Source organism: Delphinapterus leucas, chromosome 2 (assembly GCF_059928025.1).
Source record: "Delphinapterus leucas isolate spDelLeu-1000000601 "Yukka" chromosome 2, BTC_Dleu_Yukka2, whole genome shotgun sequence".
NCBI classification, from domain to species: domain Eukaryota; kingdom Metazoa; phylum Chordata; class Mammalia; order Artiodactyla; family Monodontidae; genus Delphinapterus; species Delphinapterus leucas.
The window spans coordinates 141,914,142-141,940,588 of NC_143130.1; the positions used below are offsets into that span (position 1 = coordinate 141,914,142).

Genomic DNA, 26,447 nt, shown 5'->3' on the forward strand with positions numbered 1-26,447 from the left:
ATGGGACCTAATTAAACTTAAAAGCTTTTGCACAGCAAAGGAAACCATAAACGAGATGAAAAGACAACCCTCAGAATGGGAGAAAATATTTGCAAAGGAATCAATGGACAAAGGATTAATCCACAAAATTTACAAGCAGCTCATGCAGCTCAATATCAGAAAACGAACAGCCCAATCAAAAATGGATGGAAGGGGGCTTCCCTGGTGGCACAGTGGTTGAGAATCTGCCTGCTAATGCAGGGGACACGTGTTCAAGCCCTGGACTGGGAGGATCCCACATGCCGCGGAACAACTAGACCCATGAGCCACAACTACTGAGCCTGCGCATCTGGAGCCTGTGCTCTGCAAAAAGAGAGGCTGCGATAGTGAGAGGCCCGTGCACCGTGATGAAGAGTGGCCCCCGCTTGCCACAACTAGAGAAAGCCCTCGCACAGAAATGAAGACCCAACACAACAAAAATAAATAAATTAATTAATAAACTCCTACCCCCAACATCTTCTGAAAAAAAAAAAAAAATGGACAGAAGACCTAAATAGACATTTCTCCAAAGAAGACATACAGATGGCTAAGAGGCACATGAAAAGCTGTTCAACATCACTAATTATTAGAGAAATGAAAATCAAAACTACAATGAGGTATTACCTCACACCAGTTAAGATGGGCATCATCAGAAAATCTACAGACAATAAATGCTGGAGAGGATGTGGAGAATAGGGAACCCTCTTGCACTGTTGGGGGGAATGTAAATTGATACAGCCATTATGGAGAACAGTACGGAGCTTCCTTAAAAAAATAAAAATAGAATTACCATATGACCCAGCAATCCCACTACTGGGCATATACCCTGAGAAAACCATAATTCAAAATGAGACATTCCCCCCAATGTTCATTGCAGCACTATTTACAAGAGCCAGGTCATGGAATCAACCTAAATGTCCATCGACAGACTAATGGATAAAGAAGGTATAGTACATATATACAATGGAATATTACTCAGCCATAAAGAGGAACGAAATTGGGTCATTTGTATAGACGTGGATGGACCTAAAGACTGTCATACAGAGTGAAGTATGTCAGAAAGAGAAAAACAAATATATATTAACGCATATTTGTAGAATCTAGGAAAAATGGTACAGATGAACCAGTTTGCAAGGCAGAAATAGAGACCCAGATGTAGAGAACAAACGTATGGATACCAAGGGGGTAAAGGGGAGGTGGGATGAATTAGGAGATTGGGATTAACATATATACACTAATATGTATAAAACAGATAAATAATGAGAACCTGTTGTATAGTACAGGGAACTCTACTTCATTTCACTGTACAGTAGAAACTAACACAACATTGTAAAACAACTGTACCCCAATTTAAAAAAAAAAAAAGTCTGCCTTTGAGCACTTGTCCCATCTTCTCACGCTCTGCTGGAGCTGGCTCGTACTGGCTCACGGGAACCAATCAAACACATCTCTTCCCAAGTCAGTGTTGAGCGAGCTCACAATGTCAGCTTAAAATTGGGCCTGGTGGGAATATTTACACCACAAAAACTGGTAAGTGGTACAAATCAGCGTTCTGTTTTGTTTTGCAGCACTATTTTGACCACTTACCAGCACACCCCCTGGTAAGAAATAACAAGAAAATCATGGTCTTCAGAAGCAGGATGATCTGGTTCATTCTGGCTCTGCTCTACTTGTTGTCACTAGGGAGAAAGTACTAAAATTTCTGTGAACCTTACTTTCCTTGTCTAAAATGGGTATATAATGAAAATCAAGCTATTAAGTACCTCATTGGGTAGTATGAGGATCAAATGTGATAATGTCCACATATCCCTTACTAAACTAAACGACGCTCCTTCACCTCGGGGCACGTACAGACAACAACCTCCAGAGACACAAAAAGAACACATCTGAATCATGACTTCTTTTTTTTAAAGTGTAAAACAGTCCCAGAAGTGTCCCAGCCTTACACCCTCATATCCCATCAGCCAGTTTACCATCACACATGATTATACCTAAAACCAATACTTGACAAGGGTAATAGAAGCTGAACTACAGCTCCTGAGTGTGCCCAGGAGTCCCAGGTGGGATTGGTGGGATTTTTAAAGCTCCCCACATGGTTTCAATGTGCATTTAGAATATAAAACCAGTGGCTTAGAGGCTAAGTCTTGGACAAATTATGACTTAGCCCACTGGGCCTGGAGAGGGATTCATTTCCTCCTGGAGGGCAAGGATGGAGGACACAATCGGGGTTCTAGGAGTGTGAAAGGGATAAAGGAGGCTGTGTATCAGGTAACCAGCAGTATTGGTCCCAGTCTGCATTCCCAGCTACTGGACCTTTCAGGGGCAAAGAGTTCAGTGGGGAAAACCAGAGGCATTAAGAAATGGTTTTTCTTAGAGTCAAGACACTCAACTGTTTGAAAAACAGAAATGAAGTCTTAGATTAAGATTTGAGAAAATAAGGTGTGGGAGGGAGAAGGTTAAGAAAGTTTTTGCAGTTTTGGTTCAAAATGGCATCATAAGAGGCTCCTGAACTCCCCTCCTCCTACAGACACACCAAATCTATAGCTACATATGGAACAACTTCCTCTGAAAGAAATCCAGACACTAGCCGAGTAACTTGTACACATTAGGCAAATGAGAAAAAAACCCCACATCAAAACAGATAGGAGAGGCTGAGACAATCTCACCATAAACCCCACCCCCAGCTCAGTAACACACAACCAGGAGGGAACTCACAACGCTCAACTTCTCTCTGAGGAGTGAAGGGTTTGGTCTTCATATCTGGTGTAACAAATTTTAAGACTTCCACCTGAGAGATGAGCCCCCAAAATATCTAGCTCTGAAAGGCAATTGGGCTTGCGTCCATGAGACCCACAAGGCTATAACAAACTAAGAACAGTTCTTAACTTATTCCCATGGATTCATCATGACTATGACCCCAGGCAGCAGAACTAAATGCCCAGGTTTTCTGGGAAAGAGGCCTATTTGCTTACCTTAAAAGCTATGGCCTGAGGGGTAGGCTTCTAAGGCATCTAGGGGTCAAATACAGTCATCTCCAGAGACTGGGGTGGCTGGCAGATGCCATTTTCACACTCTGCTTGTGTCTCACTCCAGGTCACAGGTATCTCACAGAAAGGAGCTTGTGCCTACATCTGGCACCCTAGCATTACCAGCTGCCACCAAGGGGATGAAACCCTTGATAACCTGACTCCGGTGGCCAGCAGAGCTTATATTTGTGGGTTCAACAGCACTGTAACAGATGGAAAAACAGTTCTTAACTAGCTATCCACCCAAGGCACAGCACAGAGGCAACAGACTGAAATGCCCAGTCTTCCCATGAAAGAGGCCTATCTACATATCTTAAAAGCTGCAGCCTGAAGGTCGGGCTTCTAACTTAACACATCTCTAGGGGCTAACTGCTATCCTCTCCAGTGACCAGGGAGGCCAGTGGGTGCCATCTTTGCAGTCTCCCTCTGTCCCACCCCAGGTAACCAGTGTCTCTGATAACGAAGCTTGTGCATACATCTGGTACCCTGGGTTTTGTGGCTGTCACCCAAATGATACATCCCTGAGAGTCTGGTGGCCAGTGGGGCTTGTGTTAAGAGGTTCAATGGCATGGTAGCCAAAAATAGACAGTTCTTAACTGGCTATCCCCAAGGGCTCAGTACAAAGGGAACAGACAGAAATGCCCATATCCAGTGTTCCCCCTGAAAGAGGCATATTTGCATATTTTAAATACTGCTTCCTGTGGGTTTGGTTTCCTATCAGCCTACATCTGGGGTTGACTGAGATCCCCCATTTGTGACACTGACGGGTCTTGGCACACCCCTCACCGACTGGGAGTCACCAAGATTAAAGATGGCTGCTTGGACAATCACAAATGTTTGAGAGAAAACCAAGAGCTAGGGCAGGGTTGAACAGTAAGTTTCATCTCCTACACAAGGCCACTTCCAGACTGAGAGCTAGCTCTTTTATCTAATGCACAGAAACCAACACGGAGAGTCAAGAGAAATGAAAAACACAGGAATATGCTCAAAACAAAAGAACAAGATAAAAACCCAGAAAAAGACCTTAATGAAATGGAGATAAGTGATTTACCTGATAAGGAGTTAAAAATAATGGTAATAAAGATGCATACTAAGTTCAGGAGAACAATGTATGAACAAAGTGAGAATTTCAACAAAGAGAAAGTATAAGAAAATATAAGAAAGTTATATTGAGTTAATTATATTGGTTAATGAGTTAAACTCATTAACCAAACAGAATTTACAGAACTGAAGAATACAATAACTGAACTAAAAATTTCATGGTGGGAATCACTGCATTGGAACAGAATAAAGAAAAAGAATGAAAAGAAATAAGGACAGTCTAAGAGACCTCTGGGACAACATTAAATGCAACAACATTATATGCATTAAGTGCAACATTATAGGCATCCCAGAAGGAGAAGAGAGAGAAAGGACCTGAGAAAATATTTGAAGAGATAATAGCTGAAAACTCCCCTAATATGAGAAAGGAAGCACTGACCCAAGTCCAGGAAGTGCAGAGTCCCAGGCAGGATAAACCCAAGGAGGAACATGCTGAGACACATAGTAATCAAATTGAAAAAATTAAAGACAAAGAGAAAATATTAAAAGCAACATGGGATAAGCAAGAAATGACATACAAGGAAATTCCTAAAAGGTTATCAGCTGATTTTTTCAGCAGAAACTCTACAGGCCAGAAGGAGTGGCATGATATATTTAAAGTGATGAAAGGGAAAAACCTACAACCAAGAATACTCTACCCAGCAAGACTCTCATTCAGATTTGACAGAGAAATCAAAAGCTTTACAGATAAGCAAAAGCTAAGAGAATTCAGCACCACCAGACCAACTTTACAACAGATGCTAAAGGAACTTCTCTAGGCAGAAAAGGCCACAACTAGAAACAAGAAAATTACAAATGGAAGAAATCACCAGTAAAGGCAAATATACAGTAAAGGTAGTAAATCATCCACACACAAATATGATATCAAAACTAGCAATCGTAAGGAGAGCACAAATGAAGGATATTGGAAATGTGTTTCAAATGAAAAGACCATCAACTTAAAACAATCTTGTTTATATATAGACTGCTATATCAAAACCTCATGGTAACTGCAAACCAAAAATCTTCAACAGATACACACACAAAAAAAGAATAAAGAATCCAAACACAAGGGTAAAGTTAGTCATCAAATCAGAAGAGAACAAAAGAGGAAGGGACTAGACTTACAAGAAAAAATCCAAAACAATTAACAAAATGGCAATAAGAACATACAAATCAATAATTACCTTAAAAGTAAATGGATTAAATGCTCCAACCAAAAGACATAGACTGGCTGAATGGATATGAAAACAAGACCCATATATATGCTGTCTACAAGGGATGCACTTCAGATCTAAGGACACATACAGACTGAAAGTGAGGGGATGGAAAAAGATATTCCATGCAAATGGAAATCAAAAGAAAGCTGGAGTAGCAATACTTTTATCAGACAAAATTGACTTTAAAATAAAGACTGTTAAGAGACAAAGAAGGACAGTACATAATGATCAAGGGACAACTCCAAGATGAAAATATAACAATTTTAAATATATATGCACTCAACATAGGAGCACCTCAATAAATAAGGCAAATGCTAAAATCCATGAAAGGAGAGATTGACAGTAACACAATAATACTGGGGGACTTTAACACCCCACTTGCATCAATGGACAGATCATCCAGACAAAAAATCAATAGAGAAACACAGGCCTTAAATGACACATTAGATCAGGTGGATGTAATTTGTGTTTATAGAGCAATTCCATCCAAAAGCAGCAGAATACACTTTCTTCTCAAGTGCACATGGAACATTCCGCAGGACTGATCACACGTTGGGCCACAAAACAAGCCTTGGTAAATTTAAGAAAGTTGAAATCATATCAGGCATCTTTTCCGACCACAATGCTATGAGATTAGAAATCAACTACAGGAAAAAAACTATAAAAAACACAAACACGTGGAGGCTAAACAATATGCTACTGAACAACCAATGGGTCACTGAAGGAATCAAAGAGGAAATAAAAAAATACCTAGACACAAATGAAAACAAAAGCACAACAATCCCAAACCTATGGGATGCAGCAAAGGCAGTTCTAACAGGGAAGTTTATAGCAATAGAATCTTACCTCAGGAAACAAGAAAAATCTCAAACAAGCTAACCTTACATGTAAAGCAACTAGAGAAAGAAGAACAAACAAAACCCAAAGTTAGTAGAAGGAAAGAAATAAAGATCAGAGCAGAAATAAATGCAACAGGGATGAATAAAACAATAGAAAAGGTCAATGAAACTAAAAGGTGATTCTTTGAAAAGATAAACAAAATTGATAAACCTTTAGCCAGACTCATTAACAAAAACAGGGAGAGGGCTCAAATCAATAAAATTAAAAATGAAAGAGGAGAAGTTACAACAGACATCACAGAAATACAAAGAATCATAAGAGACTGTTACTAGAAACTATATTCCAATAAAATGGGAACCTAGAAGAAATGGACAATTTCTTAGATAAAATCTCCAAAAACTGAACCAGGAAGAAATAGAAAATATGAATAGACGAATCACAAGTACTGAAATTGAAACTGATTTAAAAACTCCCAAACAAAAGTTCAGGATGAGATGGCTTCACAGGTGAATTCTATCAAACATTTAGAGATGAGTTACCACCTATCCTTCTGAAACTCTTCCAAAAAATTGCAGAGAAAGAAACACTGCTAACCTCATTCTGTGAGGCTACCAACACCCTGATACCAAAACCAGACAAAGATACTACAAAAAAAGAAAATTATAGGCCAATATCACTGATGAACACAGATGCAAAAATTCTCAACAAAATACTAGCAAACTGAATCCAACAATGCATTAAAAGAGTCATACACAACGATCAAGTGGGATTTATCCCAGGGATGCAAGGATTTTTCAGTATATGCAAATCAGTCAGTGTGATACACCACATTAACAAACTGCAGAATAAAAACCATCATCTCAGTAGATCATCTCAGTAGATGCAGAAAAAGCTTTTGACAAAATTCAACACCTATTTATGATGAAAATGCTCCAGAAAGTGGGAACAGAGGGAACATACTTCAACATAATAAAGGCCATATATGACAAATCTATAGCCAACATCATACTCAATGGTGAAAAGCTGAAAGCATTTCCTCTAAGATCAGGAAGAAGACAAGGATGTCCACTCTTGACACTTTCATTCAACATAGTTTTGGAAGTCCTAGCCACAGCAATCAGAGAAGAAAAAGAAATAAAACTGCCACTGCTTGCAGATGGCATGATACTATACATAAAAAACCCTAAAGACGCTACTAGAGAACTAATAGAGCTCATCAATGAATTCGGCAAAGTTGCAGGATACATAATTAATACACAGAAATCTCTTGCATTTCTCTACACTAACAACAAAAGATCAGAAAGAGAAATTAAGGAAACAATCACATTCACCACTGAAACAAAAAGAATAAAATACCTAGAGATAAACCTATCTAAGGAGGCAAAAGACCTGTACTCCAAGAACTATAAAACACTGGTGAAAGAAATTGAAGATGACACAGATGGAAAGATATACCATGTTCTTGGATTGGAATAATTAACACTGTCAAAATGACTCTCCTACCCAAGACAATCTACAGATTCAATGCAATCCCTATCAAATTGCCAACTGCAATTTTCACAGAACTAGAACAAAAAATTTTTTTAAATTTGTATGGAGATACAGAAGACCCTGAATAGCCAAAGCAATCCTGAGAAAGAAAAACAGAACTGGTGGAATCAGACTCCCTGACTTCAGACAATACTACAAAGCTACAGTAATCAAAACAGTATTGTACTGGCACAGAACCAGAAATATAGATCAATGGAACAGGCTATAAATCCCAGAGATAAACCCACACACCTGTGGTCAGTTAACCTATGACAAAGGAGTCAAGACTATACAATGGAAAAAAGACAGTCTCTTCGATGACTGGTGCTGGGAAAACTGGACAGCTACTGTAAAAGAGTGAAAATAGAACATTCTCTCACACCATACACAAAAATAAACTCAAAATGGATTAAAGACCTAAATATAAGACCGGATACTGTATATCTCTTACAGGAAAACATAGGCAGAACACTCTAACATAAATTGCAGCAATATCTTTTTCAAGCCATCTCCTACAGTAATGGAAATAAAAACAAAAAGAAACAAATGGGAACTAATTAAACTCAAAAGCTTTTTCAGAGCAAAGGAAACCATAAATAAAATGAAAAGACAACCCACAGAATGGAAGAAAGTATTTGTAAATGATGTGATCGACAAAGGATTAATATCCAAAATTTACAAACAGCACGTGAGCTCAATACTTAAAACAAACAAACAAACAAATCAAAAGATGGGTAGAGGACCTAAATAAACATTTCTCCAAAGAAGACATACAGATGGCCAAGACACACGTGAAAATATGCTCAACACTGCTAACTATTAGAGAAATGCAAATCAAAACTATAATGAGGTATCAGTTCACACCAGTCAGAATGGACATCATCAGAAAGTCTACAAACAAACAATAAATGCTGGAGAGGGTGTGGAGAAAAGGGAACCCTCCTACGCTGTTTGTGGGAATGTAAACTGGTACAGCCACCGTGGAGAACAGTATGGAGGTTCCTTAAAATATTAAAAATAGAGCTACCATATGATCCAACAATCCCAGTCCTGGGCATATATCCAGAGAAAACCATGGTTCAAAAGGATACATGTACCCCAATGTTCATTGCAGCACTGTTTACAATTGCCAAGACATGAAAGCAACCTTAATGTCCATCAACAAAGGGATAAAGAAGATGTGGTACATATATACAATAGAATATCATTCAGCCATAAAAAAGAATGAAATAATGCCATTTGCAGCACCATGAATGGACCTGGAGATTATCGTACTAAGTGAAGTAAGTCAGACACAGAAAGACAAATATCATATGATATTGCTTATATGTGGAATCTAAAAAAAAAAAAAAAAAGATACAAATGAACTTATTTACAAAACAGAAACAGACTCACAGACTTAGAAAACAAACGTATGGTTACCAAACAGGAAAGGTGGGGGGAAGGGGTAAGTTGGGAGTTTGGGATTGATATATACACATTACTATATTTAAAATAGGTAACCAACAAGGACCCACTGCATAGCACAGGGAACTCTGCTCAATATTCTGTAATAACCTAAATGTGAAAAGAATTTGAACAAGAATAGATATATGTAAATGTATAACTGAATCACTTTGCTGTACACCTGAAACTAACACAATATTGTAAATCAACTACAGTCCAATATAAAATTAAAAAATTTTAAAGAGTTCCAAATAATGGTCATAAATATGCACACCAAGGTCAGGAGAACAATGATTGAACAAAGTGAGAACTTCAACAAAGAGACGGAAAATATAAGAAAGTACCAAACAAAAATTACAGAGCTGAAGAATAAAATAACTGAACTAAAAAATTCAATAGAACTGTTCAATAGCAGACTGTATGAAAGAAAAAAAAGCATCAGTGTATCCAAAGACATGGCAGTGGAACTCACCCAATTGGAGGAGTTAAAAAAAAGAAAGAAAGAAAGAGTGAAGAAAGCTTAAGGGACTGATTGCATATATCAAGTGAACCAGTAGGCACGTTATAGAGATCCCAGAAGGAAAAGAGAGAAAGTGTCAGAAAACTTATTTGAAGAAATAATGGCTAAAACAGAAGGAAACTTGGGGAAGGAAACAGACATCTGTATCCAGAAAGCCCAGAGAGTTCCAAATAAGATGAACCCAAAGAGATCTGCACCAAGATACACAATAAATTGCCAAAAAGTAGAGACAAGGAGAGAACAACTTATGTACAAGGGAACCCCCATAAGACTATGAGGAGATTTTTCAGTAGAAACTTCGAATATATGATGCTACTCTCTTCTGGCCTGCAAAGTGCTGGGGAAAAAAAAAAAAAAAAGCTACTAACTAAGAATACTCTACCCAGCAAAATTGTCTATCAGAATTGAAGGAGCAATAAAGAATTCCCCAGATGAGCAAAAGCTGAAGGGTTTCATCACCAATACACCAGCCTTACAGAGATGTTAAACAGACTTCTTTAAGCTAACCAAGTGTATTAATTAGTAGCAGGAAAACATGAAAGTATAAATCTTGCTGGTAAATGTAAACATATAGTTAAATTCAGAAAACCCTAATGTTGTAATGTTGGTGGGTTAATCACTTATAAATCTAGTATGAAAGTTAAAAGAAAAACAAGCAAAAACAACTATACAATAATGTGTTAAGGAATACACAAGATAAAAAGATGTAAATTGTGATGACAAAAACATAAAATGGATAGAGGGGGAGAGTAAAAATGTAGAGATTTAGAATGCACTTGAACTTATCAATATAAAATAGACAGTTACAAATATAAGATATTTTATATGAGCTCCATGGTTACCACAAGCAAAAACCTACAGTAGATACGTGAAAGATAAAAGAATATAAGCATATCACTACAGAAAATCATCAAATCACAAAGGAAGAGAGCAAGAGAAAAAAAGGAACAAAGGAAATACAAAATATCCAGAAAATAATCAACAAAATGGCAATAAGTCCAGGCCCATTAATAATTACTTTAAATGTAAATGTATTACATTCACCAATCAAAACAGAGAGTGGCTTAATGGATTAATAATGCTAAAAAAAAAAAGTCCCAACTATATGCTGTCTATAAGAGACTCACTTTGAAGGACATACACAGACAGAAAGTGATGGGGTGGAAAAAGATATTCCATGCAAATGGAAACCAAAAGAAAGCTGGGATAACTACACTTACATAAACAAAATAGACTTTAAGACAAAGACTGTAATAAGAGGTAAATAAGATCATTATATAATGATAAAGGGGTTAATCCAACAAGAGATTATAACATTTGTAAAGATTTATGCACCCAAGTAGGAGCATCTAAAGCAAATATTAACAGACCTAAAGGAAGAAACAGTCAGCAATACAATAGTAGTAGGGGACTTCTATATCCCACTTTCATCAATGGATAATTCATCCAGACAGAGAATCAATATGGAAACATTGGCCTTAAGTAACATGTTAGATCAGATGGAATTAACAGACATATATAGAACATTCCGTTCAAAAGCAACAGAATAGAGGGGGGACCTTCAAGATGGCAGAGGAGTAAAAAGTGGAGATCACCTTCCTCCCCACAAATACATCAGAAATACATCTACATGTGGAACAGCTCCTACAGGACACCTACTGAACACTGGCAGAATACTTCAGACTTCCCAAAAGGCAAGAAACCCTCCATGTACCTGGGCAGGGCAAAAGAAAAAAGAAAAAAACAGAGACTAAAGAATAAGGACGGGACCTACACCTCTGGGAGGGAGCTGTGAAGGAGGAAAAGTTTCCACACACTAGGAAGCCCCTTCACTGGCAGAGACTGGAGGGGGCAGGCGGGAAGCTTCAGAGCCATGGAGGAGAGCACAGCAACAGGGGTGCAGAGGGCAAAGTGGAGAGATTCCTGCACAGAGGATTGGTGCTGACCAGCACTCACCAGCCGAGAGGCTAGTCTGCTCACCCGCTGGGGTGGGTGATGGCTGGGGTCTGATGCTTGGGCTTCAGAGGTCAGATCCCAGGGAGAGGACTGGGGTTGGCTGCATGAACACAGCCCAAAGGGAGCTACTGTGCCACAGCTAGCCAGAAAGGAGTCTGGGAAAAAGCATGGAACTGCCTAAGAGTCAAGACACATTGTTTCGGGGTGCACGAAGAGAGGGGATTCCTTCCCTGTCTGCCCACAGAAGGCAGAGCACCGCCTAAATGAGCTCCAGAGACGGGTGCAAGCCACGGCTACAGACCCCAGAGATGGGCATGAAACACTAATGCTGTTGCTGCAGCCACCAAGAATCCTGTGTGCAAGCACAGGTCACGATCCACACCGCCGCCCTGACCCAGGAGCCTGTGCAGCCTGCCACTGCCAGGTTCCCGTGATTCAGGGACAACTTCCCCGGGGTAACACACGGCATGCCTCAGACTGTTGCAATGTCACGCCGGCCTCTGCCCCTGCAGGCTTGACTTGCATTCCAATTATAACTACCTTACCCCTCCCTCCACCGGCATGAGTGAGCCAGAGCCCCATAATCAGCCACTGCTTTAACCTCATCCTGTCTGGGCTGGAACAAAAGCCTGAGGGCAACCTATACACAGAGGTGGGCCAAAGCCAAAGCTGAACCCCAGGAGCTGTGTGAACAAAGAGAAGGGGAAATTTCTCCAGGCAGCCTCAGGAGCAGTGGATTAAATCCCCACAATCAACTTGAGGTACCCTGCATCTGTGGAATACCTGAATAGACAACGAATCAACCCAAAATTGAGGCAGCCCACTGCCTCAATTTTGGGAGTAACTGTAGCCTTGGGGTTTGCTCTCTGTGACTGACTTCTTTCTGATTTTAATGTTTATCTTATTATAGTTTTTAGCGTATGTTATCATTGGTGGATTTGTTTATTGGTTGCTCTCTTTTCTTAAAAACAATTTAATAATTAAAAAATTTTTTTAAATTTTAACAATAAAAAATTTTATTTTAGTATTTTTATTTTAGTATTTTTTTCTTTTTATTATTTTTCTTCTTTCTTTTTTCCTCCCTTTTCTTCTGAGCCATGTGGCTGAGAGGGTCTTAGTGCTTTGGCCTGATGTCAGGCCTGACCCTCTGAGGTGGGAGAGCCAAGTTCAGGACACTGGACCACCAGAGACCTCCCAGTACCACGTAATATCAGTTGGCGAGAGCTCTCCAAGAGATCTCCATCTAAACGCTAAGACCCAGCTCCACCCAACGGCCAAGATCCAGTGCTGGATGCCCCGTGCCAAACAACTAGCAAGACAGGAACATAACCCCGCCCATTAGCAGAGAGGCTGCCTAAAATCATACTAAGTTCACAGACACCCCAAAACACATTGTTGGGTGTGGCCCTGCCCATCAGAAAGACAAGATCCAGCCACACCCACCAGAACACAGGCACCAGTCCCTGTCACCAGGAAGCCTACACAAGCCACTGAACCAACCTTACCCACTGGGGGCAGACACCAAAAACAACAGGCACTACAAACCTGCAGCCTGTGAAATGGAGACCCCAAACACAGTAAGTTAAGCAAAATGAGAAGACAGAGAAACACACAGCAGATGAAGTGGCAAGGTAAAAACCCACCACACCAAACAAATGAAGAGGAAATAGGCAGTCTACCTGAAAAAGAATTCAGAGTAAAGATGATCCAAAATTTTGGAAATAGAATGGAGAAAATACAAGAAAGGTTTAACAAGGACCTAAAAGAACTAAAGAGCAAACAAACGATGATGAACAACACAACAAGTGAAAGTAAAAATTCTCTAGAAGGAATCAATAGCAGAGTAACTGAGGTAGAAGAATGCATAAGTGACCTGGAAGATAAAATTGAGGAAATAACTACCACAGAGAAGAATAAAGAAAAAAGAATGAAAAGAATTGAGGACAGTCTCAGAGACCTCTGGGACAACATTAAATGCACTAACATTTGAAGTATAGGGGTCCCAGAAGAAGAGGAAGAAAAGAAAGGGTCTGAGAAAATATTTGAAGAGATTATACTTGAAAACTTCCCTAACATGGGAAGGGAAATAGTCAAGTCCAGGAAGCGCAGAGAGTCCCATACAGGATAAATCCAAGGAGAAACATGCCAAGACACATATTAATCAAACTATCAAAAATTAAAAAGAAAGAAAAAATACTAAAAGCATCAAAGGAAAAGCACCAAATAACATACAATGGAATCCCCATAAGGATAAGAGCTGATCTTTCAGCAGAAACTCTGCAAGCCAGAAGGGAGTGGCAGGACATATTTAAAGTGAGGAAAGGGAAAAACCTACAACCAAGATTACTCTACCCAGCAAGGATCTCATTCAGATTTGATGGAGAAATTAAAACCTTTACAGACAAGCAAAAGTTAAGAGAATTCAGCACCACCAAACCAGCTTGACAACAAATACCAAAGGAATTTCTCTAGGCAGGAAACACACGAAAAGGAAAAGACCTACAAAAACAAACCCCAAACAATTAAGAAAATGGTGATAGGAACATACATATCAATAATTACCTTAAATGTAAATGGATTAAATGCTCCAACCAAAAGACATAGACTGGCTGAATGGATACAAAAACAAGACCCATATATATGTTGTCTACAAGAGACCTACTTCAGACCTAGGGACACATACAAACTGAAAGTGAGGGGATGGAAAAAGATATTCCATGCAAATGGAAAGCAAAAGAAAGCTGGAGTAGCAATTCTCATATCAGACAAAATAGACTTTAAAATAAAGACTATTAGAAGAGACAAAGAAGGACACTACATAATGATCAAGGGATCAATCCAAGAAGAAGATATAAAATTGTAAACATTTATGCACCCAACATAGGGGCAGCTCAATACATAATGGAAATGTTGAAAGCCATAATAGGGGAAATCAAGAGTAACACAAACATAGTAGGGGACTTTGACACCCCACTTTCACCAATGGACAGATCAACCAAAATGAAAATAAATAAGGAAACACAAGCTTTAAATGACACATTAAACAAGGTGGACTTAATTGATATTTATAGGACATTCCATCCAAAAACAACAGAATACACTTTCTTCTCAAGTGCCCATGGAACATTCTACAGGATAGATCACATCTTAGGTCACAAATCAAACCTCAGTAAATTTAAGAAACTTGAAATGGTATCAAGCATCTTTTCCGAACACAATGCTATGAGACTAGATATCAATTACAGGGAAAAAACTGTAAAAATACAAACACATGGAGGCTAAACAATACACTACTAAACAACAAAGAGATCACTGAAGAAATCAAAGAGGAAATCAAAAAATACCTAGAAACAAATGACAATGAAAACGTGATGACCCAAAACTTACAGGATGCAGCAAAAGCAGTTCTGAGAGGGAAGTTTAGAGCAATACAATCCTACCTCAAGAAACAAGAAAAATCTCAAATAAACAACCTAACCTTACACGTCAAGCAATTAGAGAAAGAAGAACAAAAAAACCCCATAGTAGAAGGAAAGAAATCATAAAGATCAGATCAGAAAAAAATGAAAAAGAAACAAACAATAGCAAACATCAATAAAACTAAAATCTGGTTCTTTGAGAAGATAAACAAAATTGATAAACCACTAGCCAGACTCATCAAGAAAAAAAGGGAGAAGACTCAAATCAATAGAATTAGAAATGAAAAAGAAGTAACAACTGACACTGCAGAGATACAAAGAATCATGAGAGATTACTACAAGCAACCATATGCCAATAAAATGGACAACCTGAAAGAAATGGGCAAATTCTTAGAAAAGCACAATCTTCCTAGACTGAACCAGGAATAAACAGAAAATATAAACAGACCAATCACAAGCACTGATATTGAGACTGTGATTAAAAATCTTCCAACAAACAAAAGCCCAGGGCCAGATGGCTTCACAGGCGAATTCTATAAAACATTTAAACAAGAGCTGACACCTATCCTTCTCAAACTCTTCCAAAATACAGCAGATGCAGGGACACTCCCAAACTCATCCTATGAGACCACCATCACCCTGATACCAAAACCAGACAAAGGTATCCCAAAAAACGAAAATTACAGGCCAATATCACTGATGAATGTAGATGCAAAAATCCTCAACAAAAACTAGCAGACAGAATCTAACAGCACATTAGAAGGATCATACACATGATCAACTGGGGTTTATCCCAGGAATGCAAGGATTCTTCAATATACGCAAATCAATCAATGTGATACACCATATTAACAAATTGAAGGAGAAAAACCATATGATCATCTCAAAAGATGCAGAAAGAACTTTTGACAAAATTCAACACCCATTTATGATAAAAACTCTCCAGAAAGTGGGCATAGAGGGAACCTACCTCAACATAATAAAAGCCATATATGACAAACCCACAGCCAACACCATTCTCAATGGTGAAAAACTGAAAGCAGTTCCTCTAAGATCAGGAACAAGACAAGGGTGCCCACTCACACCACTATTATTCAACATAGTTTTAGCCACAGCAATCAGAGAAGAAAAAGAAATAAAAGGAATCCAAATTGGAAAAGAAGAAGTAAAACTGTCACTGTTTGCAGATGACATGATACCATACATAGAAAATCCTAAAGATGCCACCAGAATACTACTAGAGCTAATCAATGAATTTGGTAAAGTAGCATGATACAAAATTAATGCACAGAAATCTCTTGCATTCCTATACACTAATGATGAAAAATCTGAAAGAGAAATTAAGGAAACACTCCCATTTACCTTTGCAACAAGAAGAATAAAATACCTAGAAATAAATCTACTTAAGGAAGCAAAAGACCTGTGCTCCACAAACTATACAACACTGATGAAAGAAATCAAAGATGACACAAACAGATGGAAAGATATAAGATGTTCTTGGATTGAAGAATCAACATTGTGAAAATGACTATACTACCCAAAGCAATCCACAGATTCAATGCAATCTCTATCAAATTACCAATGGCATTTTTCACAGAACTAGAACAAAAAATTTTACAATTTGTATGGAAACACAAAAGACCCTGAATAGCCAAAGCAATCTTGAGAAAGAAAAATGGAGTTGGAGGAATCAGGCTCCCTGGCTTCAGGCTATACTACAAAGCTACAGTAGTGAAGATAGTATGGTACTGGCAGAAAAACAGAAACATAGATCAGTGGAACAGGATAGAAAGCCCAGAGATGAACCCACGCACCTATGGTCACCTTATCTTTGACAAAGGAGGCAAGAATATACAATGGAGAAAAGAAAACCTCTTCAATAAGTGGTGCTGGGAAAACAAGACAGCTACGTGTAAAAGAATGAAATTAGAACACTTTCTAACACCATACACAAAAATAAACTAAAAATGGATCAAAGACCTAAATGTAAGGCCAGACACTATAACACTCTTAGAGGAAAACATAGGTAGAACACTCTATGACATAAATCACAGCAAGAACTTTTTTGACCCACCTCCTAGAGTAATGGAAATAAAATAAACAAATGGGACCTAACGAAACTTAAAAGCTTTTGCACAGCAAAGGAAACCATAAACAAGATGAAAAGACAACCCTCGGAATGGGAGAAAATATTTGCAAACGAAGCAACTGACAAAGGATTAATCTCCAAAAAATACAAGCAGCTCATACAGCTCAATGTCAAAAAAACAAACAACCCAATCCAAAAATGGGCAGAAGACCTAAACAGACACTTCTCTGGAGAAGACATAGATATTGCCAACAAACGCATGAAAAGATGCTCAACATCACTAATCATTAGAGGAATGCAAATCAAAACTATAGTGAGGTATCACCTCACACTAGGCAGAATGTTCATCATCAAGAATCTACAAACAACAAATGCTGGAGAGGGTGTGGAGAAAAGGGAAACCTCTTGCACTGTTGGTGGGAAAGTAAATTGATACAGCCACTGTGGAGAACAGTATGGAGGTTCCTTAAACAAGTAAAAATAGAACTACCATATGACCCAGCAATCCCACTACTGGGCATATACCCTGAGAAAACCATAATTCAAAAAGATACATGTACCACAATTTTCACTGCAGCACTATTTACAATAGCCAGGACATGAAAACAACCTAAATGTCCATTGACAGATGAATGGATAAAGAAGATGTGGCACATATATACAATGGAATTCTTACGCAGCCATAAAAAGGAACGAAATTGAGTTATTTGTAGTGAGGTGGATGGACCTAGAGTCTGTCATACAGAGTGAAGTCAGAAAGAGAAAAACAAATACTGTATGCTAACTCACATATATGGAATTTTAAAAAATGGTACTGATGAACTTAGTGGCAGGGCAGGAATAAAGACGCAGACACACAGAACGGACTTGAGGACATGGGGTGGGGGATGGGGAAGCTGGGACGAAGTGAGAGAGTAGCATTGACATGTATACACTACCAAATGTAAAACAGATAGCTAGTGGGAAGCTGCTGAATAACACAGGGAGATCAGCTTGATACTTTGTGATGACCTAGAGGGGTGGGATAGTGAGGGTGTGAGGGAGGCTCAAGAGGGAGGACATATGGGGATATATGTATACATATAGCTGATTCACTTTGTTTATTGTACAGCAGAAACTAACACAGCATTGTAAAGCAATTATACTCCAATAAATATATATATTTTTTAAAGTGTAGTATTGGCACAAAAACAGACACACAGGTCAATGGACCATAATAGAGAGTGCATATATGGTCAGTTAATTTACTATAAAGGGGTCAAGAACATACAATGGAAAAAGGTCTGTCTCTTCAATAAATGGTGTTGGGAACCTGGACAGCCACATGCAAAAGAATAAAACTGGATCCCTATCTTCACCATACACAAAAATCTATTCAAAATGGATTAAAGACTTCAACATAAAACCTGAAACCACAGAACTCCTAGAAGGAGACAAAGGGAGCAAGCTCCTTTACATAAGTATTGGCAATAATTTCTTTTTATTTGACAACCAAAAACAAAGGCAATACAAGTGAAAACAAACAAGTGGGACTACATCAAACTAAAAGTTCTGAATAGCAAAGGAAATCATCAACAAAATGAAAAGGCAACCGACAGAATGGGAGAAGACATTTGCAAATCATATATCTGATAAGAAGTTAATATCCAAAATATAAAAACTCATACAACTCCATAGCACATGAAAAATATCTAACTGAAAAATGGGCAGAGGACCTGAATAGACTTTTTCCCAAAGAATACAAGTACATTAAAACAAGTACATTAAAAAGTTGCTCAATAGCCTTAATCAGGGAAATGCAAATCAAAACCACAGTGAGATACACCTCACACCCCTTACAATGGCTATTATCAAAAAGACAAGAGAATGTTGGCAAGGATGTGGAGAAAAGACAGTCTCTTCAATAAGTGGTGCAGCTACATGTAAAAGAAGGAAATTAGAACATTCTCTAACACCATATACAAATATAAACTCAAAATGTACTAAAGACCTAAATAGAAGACCGGATACTGTAAAACTCCTAGAGCAAAACATAGGCAGAACACTCTTTTGACATGAATCGCAGCAATATCTTTTTGGATCGGTCTCCTAGAGTAATGGAATTAAAAACAAAAATTAAATTAAACGTAGAAGCTTTTGCACAGCAAAGGAAACCATAAACCAAATAAAAAGACAACCTACAGAATGGCAGAAAATATTTGCAAATGATGCTACTGACAATGGATTAATTTCCAAAATATACAGCTCATACTGTTTAGTATCAAAAAAACCCAAACAACCCAATCAAAAAATGGGCAGAAGACCTAAATAGTCATTTCTCCAAAGAAGACATATAGATGGCCAATAGACACATGAAAAGGTGCTCAATATGGCTAATTATTTGAGAAATGCACATCAAAACTACACCACTCAGAATGGCCATCATTAAAAAGTCTACAAAGAACAAATGCTGGAGAGGGTGTGGAGAAAAGGGAACACTCCTACACTATTGGTAGGAATGTAAATTGGTGCAGCCACTATGGAGAAATGTATGGAGGTTCCTTAAAACATTAATAAGGGTTACCATATGATCCAGCAATCCCACTCCTGGGTATATATATCTGGACAAAACTATAATTCAAAAAGATATATGCACTCCTATGTTCATAGCAGTACTATTTACAATAGCCAAGATGTAGAAGCAACCTAAATGTCCATTGACAGATAAATGAATAAAGAAGATGTGGTTTATATATATATGTATATACATACATATACACACACACACACACTCACAATAGAATATTACTCAGCCATAAAAAAGAATGAAATAATGCTATTCAGCAACATTGAAGGGCCTAGAGATTACCACATTGAGTGAAGTAAGTCAAAGAAAGACAAATATCATACGATATCACTTATATGTGGACTCTAAAAAAATTGTACAAATGAACTTTACAAAACAGAAGTACTCACAGACATAGAAAACAAACTTATGGTTAACAAAGGGGATAGCCCGGGGCAGGGCAGGAGATATATTACGTGTTTGGGATTAACATATACACAGTACAACAACAAGGACCTACTATATAGCACAGGGAACTATACTCAATATCTTATAATAGCCTATAGTGGAAAAGAATCTCAAAAAGAATATGTATATGTATTCATTTATATATACATTATGTAAGTGAATCACTTTGCTGCACAGCCGAAACTAACACATTGTAAATTAACTATACTTCAATTAAAGTAAGTGGTAAAAAAAACACAACACAGTAAGATATCACCTCACATCCATTAGAATGGCTATTATAAAAACAAGAGGAAACAAGTGTTGGCAAGGATGTGAAGAAAAGAGAACCTTTGTGCACTGTTGGTGGGAATGTAAATTGGTGCAGCCACTATGGAAACATTATGGAGATTCCTTAAAAAAATTAAAAACAGAACTACCGTATGTGATCCTGCAATTCCACTTCTGGGTATTTATCCAAAAGAAACAAAGTTACTAACTTGAAAAATATATACATTCCATGTTAATTCATTGCAGCATTATTACAATAGCCAAGACATGAATTTAACCCAATAGTCCGCTATTAGGTGGATGAATGGAGATGTGGCATACACACATAAGGAGGGAATATTATTCAGTCATAAAAAGAAGGAAATTCTGCAATATGAAACAACAGGGATGGACCTAGAGGGTGTTATACAAAGTGAAATAAGTCAGAGAAAGACAAATACTGTATGATCTCAAATATATGTGTAATCTTAAAAAAAAAACAACTCACAGATACAGGGAACAGATGGGGGAGTGGCAGTGAAATGGGTGAAGAGAGTGAAAAGGTACAAACTTCCAGTTATAAGATAAATAAATTCTGAGGATGCAGCATGGTGACTATAGTAAACCATAGTGTATTGTATATTTAAAAGTTGCTAGGAGTAGGGCTTCCCTGGTGGCACAGTGGTTGAGAGTCCGCCTGCCGATGCAGGGGACACGGGTTTGTGCCCTGGTCCGGGAAGATTCCACGTGCCGCGGAGCGGCTAGGCCCCTGAGCCATGGCTGCTGAGCCTGTGCATCTGGAGCCTGTGCTCCGCAGTGGGTGAGGCCACAACAGTGAGAGGCCCGTGTACCGAAAAAAAAAAAAAAGTTGCTAGGAGTAAATTATAAAAATTCTCATCATAAGAGAAAAATTGTAACTATGTGAGGTGACAGATCTTAACTTATTGTGGTGATCACTTTACAATACACATGTGTGTCAACTCTTTATGTTGTACACCTGAAACTAATACAATGTTATATGTCAATTATATCTCAATGATATATAGGAAAATGATCAATAGACAATAACCTTTTAAGTTACCAAATACTTCTCAAATTTAAAGTTTTCTTTAAGGGCTTCCCTGGTGGCACAGTGGTTGAGAATCTGCCTGCTAATGCAGGGGACACTGGTTCGAGCCCTGGTCTGGGAGGATCCCACATGCCGTGGAGCAACAAGGCCCGTGAGCCACAGCTACTGAGCCAGCGCGTCTGGAGCCTGTGCTCCACAACAAGAGAGGCCGCGATAGTGAGAGGCCTGTGCACTGCGATGAAAAGTGGCCCCCGCTTGTCACAACTAGAGAAAGCCCTCGCACAGAAACGAAGACCCAACACAGCCAAAAATAAAAATTAATTAATTAAGTAATAAAAAAAAAGTTTTCTTTAAAAGAAAAAAGAAAGCTTTGGCAACTTATCCTGAGAGGTTAAGACATGCTGCTCTGTTCATTCTGTTCATCCTGTGTTACAGCACTGGGGCGAGCCCTGTGAGGACCACTAAGATTCTGGTCACCAATTCAGTGAGGCGGGGTGGGAAGGGTAAGTTCCCCACAACCAGCAAGTCCCTGACTCCAGCTGTGTCTTATAATTCAACTCAATTCAGACACCTACCTGGAGATAGCGGCAGATCCCTCAGGTTAAGTCCTACAACTCAGATTATCACCTGTGCTTCTGACCAACCAGTTATAGATTATAGGAGGTTCCCATAACCTCCTCCTGGGGTTCAATTAACTTGCTAGCGCAGCTTACAGAACTCAGAGAAACATCTACTTACTAGATTACCGGTTTATTATAAAAGAATGTAACTCAGGAACAGCCAGCTGGAAGAGGTACTAGGGCAAGGTATGGAGAAAGGGCACGGAGCTTCCATGCTTCTCAGAGCACAGTACTCAGCCCAAATCTCTGGGTGTTCACCAACCTGGAAGCTCTCTGAACCCAGTCCTTTTGGGTTTTTATGGAGGCATTATTACATAAGCATGGTCGATTACATCACTGCCTTCCGTTATTGAACTTAATCTCCAGCCTCTCTCCTCTCAGTGCAGAGGGAGGGGTGCAGGGGGAGGGGTGGGACTGGAAGTTCCAGCCCTCTAATCACATGATGGCTCCACTGGCAACCAACCCCACCCTTAGGTGCTTTCCAAATTTGCTTCATTAATATAACAAGACATCTTTATCACTCTCATCATAGGAAATCCCAAGGGTCTTAGGAGCTCTGTGCCAGGAATAGGGTCCAAGACCAAATATATATTTCTTATTATAAATCACAATATCACAACCACATGTGCTTCTTGCAGACCGACACTGAGACAGAGCCACAGGCACAGCAGAATTTTCTGCTTGGTCTGTATCTTCTCAGAATGTTGGGGCCCTAATAAAGTTAATTCATGTATCAGGACCCCCCCCCAATTGGAGGCTGCCCCCGGGGGCCAGCCCACATCACAAATCTAAACCTAAGTCAGCCAGCACTTATGGGAAACACCTGTCAAGGAAACCTAACTACACGAATCATAACCCTCCAGCTCAGCTGTAGCTATAGCTCACCTGTGCCTAGAAAAGTAGGATCCGTCAGCCTTATAAGGAAGCCCCTGACCTCCTAGCCAACCATGCCTTGCTTCAGCGTTGCCTCTTCTAACGCACTAAAGAACTCCCTCTTGCCCAAAATCCCTCAAGAGGAGCGCTTGGGGCACTGTCCTCCTCCAATCTATGGATGTTTCTCCCTTGAACGAAGCACATCAAACAGGTTACTAGATTGTTTTCGTTTTATCATTTGACAGACCCCAAGTGTGATTCTAGGGACTGACTTTCTGAGGCTCAGAGCTGTCTCCTGGACTCCAAGGGGCTGCCAACAGTAACTGCTGAGTCTATACTATGGATCTTGAAGAATATGGACTTTGAGTCAGGAGACATGGATGTGAAACTTGACCCTGCATTCTCCCTGGGCCAGTTGTTAAACTCTCCCAAACCTCGCTCCCTTCATTGATTAAGCAGCAACAATACCCACTTTATATGACTGACAAGGATTTTTAAAAAGGTCGACTTAAACTCTTACCTCTCCATACAAATTATAGTTACATTTAGCATAACTGAGGAATTAGGTTTAAAAGCAGAGACCTTTAGGGGCTTCCCTAGTGGCACAGTGGTAGAGAATCCACCTGCCAACGCAGGGGACATGGGTTTGATCCCTGGTCTGGGAAGATCCCACATGCCGCGGAGCAACTAAGCCCATGCGCCACAACTACTGAGCCTGCGCTCTAGAGCCCTCAAGCCACAACTACTGAAGCCCGCGCACCTAGAGCCCATGCTCTGCAACAAGGGAAGCCACCGCAATGAGAAGCCCTCGCACCGCAACAAAGAGTAGCCCCCGCTCGCCACAACTAGAGAAAAGCCCGTGGGAAGCAACGAAGACCCAATGCAGCCAAAAGTCAGTCAATAAATTTATTTTTTAAAAAAATGCAGAGACCTTTAGCTCAGTCAGCATTTCCCCATCTAAAGGCCCCATAAGGATCAGTCGAGGAGGAGGGAGGGGGGAGGGGGGAGGGAAGGAGGAAGAATCATGTTCCAGCTCATCCTAGAGGAGGTGTGGAATTCAGTCACTGCTCCTAAGAGCAGGGCCTAGTTCTCAGCTCCATCTGTCTTATTCCCCAGACACCTCCACTCTCGTTAGCTCTCCACTTGCCGAGGAAGGGATAAGTGAAGTGGAACTAAGGAGCTTTATTTTTTGTTTCCCACTGCAATCTGTCTCAGAGGCAGAAGGTGAGAAGCCCAGCATTTCTCCTCGCCCCTCTCTGCACCTCCCCAGCTGCACCCATAGGGATTTCATCCCAAATAGAAGCCAGGACCTTCCAAAAGCAGGAGAGAGACTTGGATTCTCTTTTGTATCTCTTTTATGTGAGAAACAGACACCAGGGTCAAGCAGGGGCAGTTCCAAACCAGTTCTTATTTCTGAGGAAAGGCCAAGACTGATCCAGCATGAGACATGGTAGCTTTCTATTCAGACAAGCTAGAGAGCTGGGCAGGACCAGACAGAGAATGGATCTTTGTGAAAGGCTAGGCAAAGCCAGTGCAAGGCCCTGCTCTTTACTCAGCTGACAGTCCCATTTTGGGAATCAGGCCAGTCCTGCACTTCCTGGATGACCTGGAACCACACATGGACTTCCACATGACTCCAGGGCCAGCCAGACAACTGCATGCCCCCGCTAAGAAAGTCCAGAGGCATGGGGTTGATTGGACCAGGTCTCAAGAGGGATATTAAGGCATGTTGGAAACTGTGTGTCTGGAATCTCATGTCCTTGACTGCTCATGAATGCACGGTTTGGGTAGCTTTCCGGTTTGACTTACAGGAAGGTCTGATGGGGATAGAGCAGGAATGTTGTAACAGCTCTGGATCACCTTGGAAAAATATCGCTCATTTGCAGCCTGACACTGCAATTCCAGGAAGCTGCTGTTGGTGAATCAGCAGCCTCCTCTTTTCCTGTGGTTTCAGGAAGCTCATCCAGGACCTCACCCATCTCCTCTCCAGGAAGAGAAACACCCACCAGGCACACACGGGCTTTTCTGGAAGGGACTGAAAGGGGGTCTCCATGGCAGCTCCCCATTCCTAAAACTGGAGGAATAGGGATGACATGAGGAACCTCACAGCCCCAGACCCTACCTGAGTCTTTTTTTTTTTGCAGTACGCAGGCCTCTCACTGTTGTGGCCTCTCCCGTTGTGGAGCACAGGCTCCGGACGCGCAGCCTCAGCGGCCATGGTTCATGGGCCCAGCCACTCTGCGGCATGTGGGATCTTCCCGGACCGGGGCACGAACCCACGTCCCCTGCATCGGCAGGCGGACTCTCAACCACTGCGCCACCAGGGAAGCCCCTACCTGAGTCTTTTGAAAACATTCTCAGGCTTTTGCTGTAGAAAATCTATCCCAGGTTTCTGATTCTCTCTTCTGGAGTTCATCACAACACAGAAACTACGTAGAAGTCTCTGCATTCTGAGTCGCATGGTATGCTTTTGCCTCAATGTGTTATCAGTCTCTTAACTACAGAGCCAGCCAGGGTCTGCGAAGCTCCCAGAAGCTTGTTGGTTGGACATCTGTGGGTCACTAAGCAGCTGGACAGGGCTTAGGAAAAGGAGCGGGGGGGCACAGCTCCCACTGTCACCACCCTGGGCCCTCTCGTGCCTCTACCCCAAGTGGAGGGTTCCTGCTCTCTGCCTTTGCCTTGGCCAATCTCTGGCCTCCTCCTGAGGTTACTGCTACCCCTGGCACAGCTTTGGGCCACTGAACATAACATTTGTGCTTTATTTTTCCCACAGCCCTGTGGAGCTCGGCAAACAGTGAACAGATTTGGAGAGGAGGGTAGCTCCTGGGTTTTCACACCCACATGAGAACTAATTCTTTTTTCCTGTGTGTATATCTGGCTCTTCTCCATGCTATTACATTCAAACACAGGCTGAGACCTCAGTGACCCACATTCAGATCCAAGGATTAAGAAAGCAAGTCCATGTTCCCTGATGATTCAGAAGAACTTGAAAGATGAGCTGAGGCAATGTGGCTGTGGAGTTTATTTAATCCCTCCACCCATCTCCTTGCCATGTATGCACCTCCTTACCTTTCTCTGAGAGTCAGCAGCCTTGATCTGCCAGGGCTCATGTGACTGCACCACGGAAGCCAGAGAGAGGTGACTGAGTTGTCCGCAACCACCTTCCAAGACTCTTCATTCTCATGGCCTTTGGGACATGAGCCCTCGGGCTTCAGGGGAGGCAGGTAGCTGTGCAGCCTGTAGCTACCTGAACAGGGAAGAAGCCGTGAAGTATGTTGGGAGAGCAGCCAGCTCAGGGCTTTTTAGCTCCAGCTCTAGGAAATCTAATAATCTAAGTGGAGGCTTAGATTACCTCACCTGTGGGCCAGGTTCCCTCAGCAGTCAGGGGAGGGATTTAAAGGATACTGTGAAAACTTCTAGATAAGCCTGAAGTCAGGATGGACGAGGAACAGAAAAACAAACCTCCCAAAACCATCCCG

At 40.4% G+C, this 26,447-nt stretch overlaps 1 long non-coding RNA gene across 1 annotated transcript in view; it reads right to left on the reverse strand.

Moving 5' to 3' along the window:
- LOC149750307 (uncharacterized) overlaps positions 1 to 26,447 on the reverse strand; it is a 62,818-nt gene that overhangs the window by 25,966 nt on the left and 10,405 nt on the right. The window contains exon 2 of the long non-coding RNA XR_016392188.1: positions 1 to 26,215. This exon is cut by the window's left edge and continues 25,966 nt beyond it. This is a non-coding gene — a long non-coding RNA (uncharacterized LOC149750307). The remainder of the gene's footprint in view (positions 26,216 to 26,447) is intronic.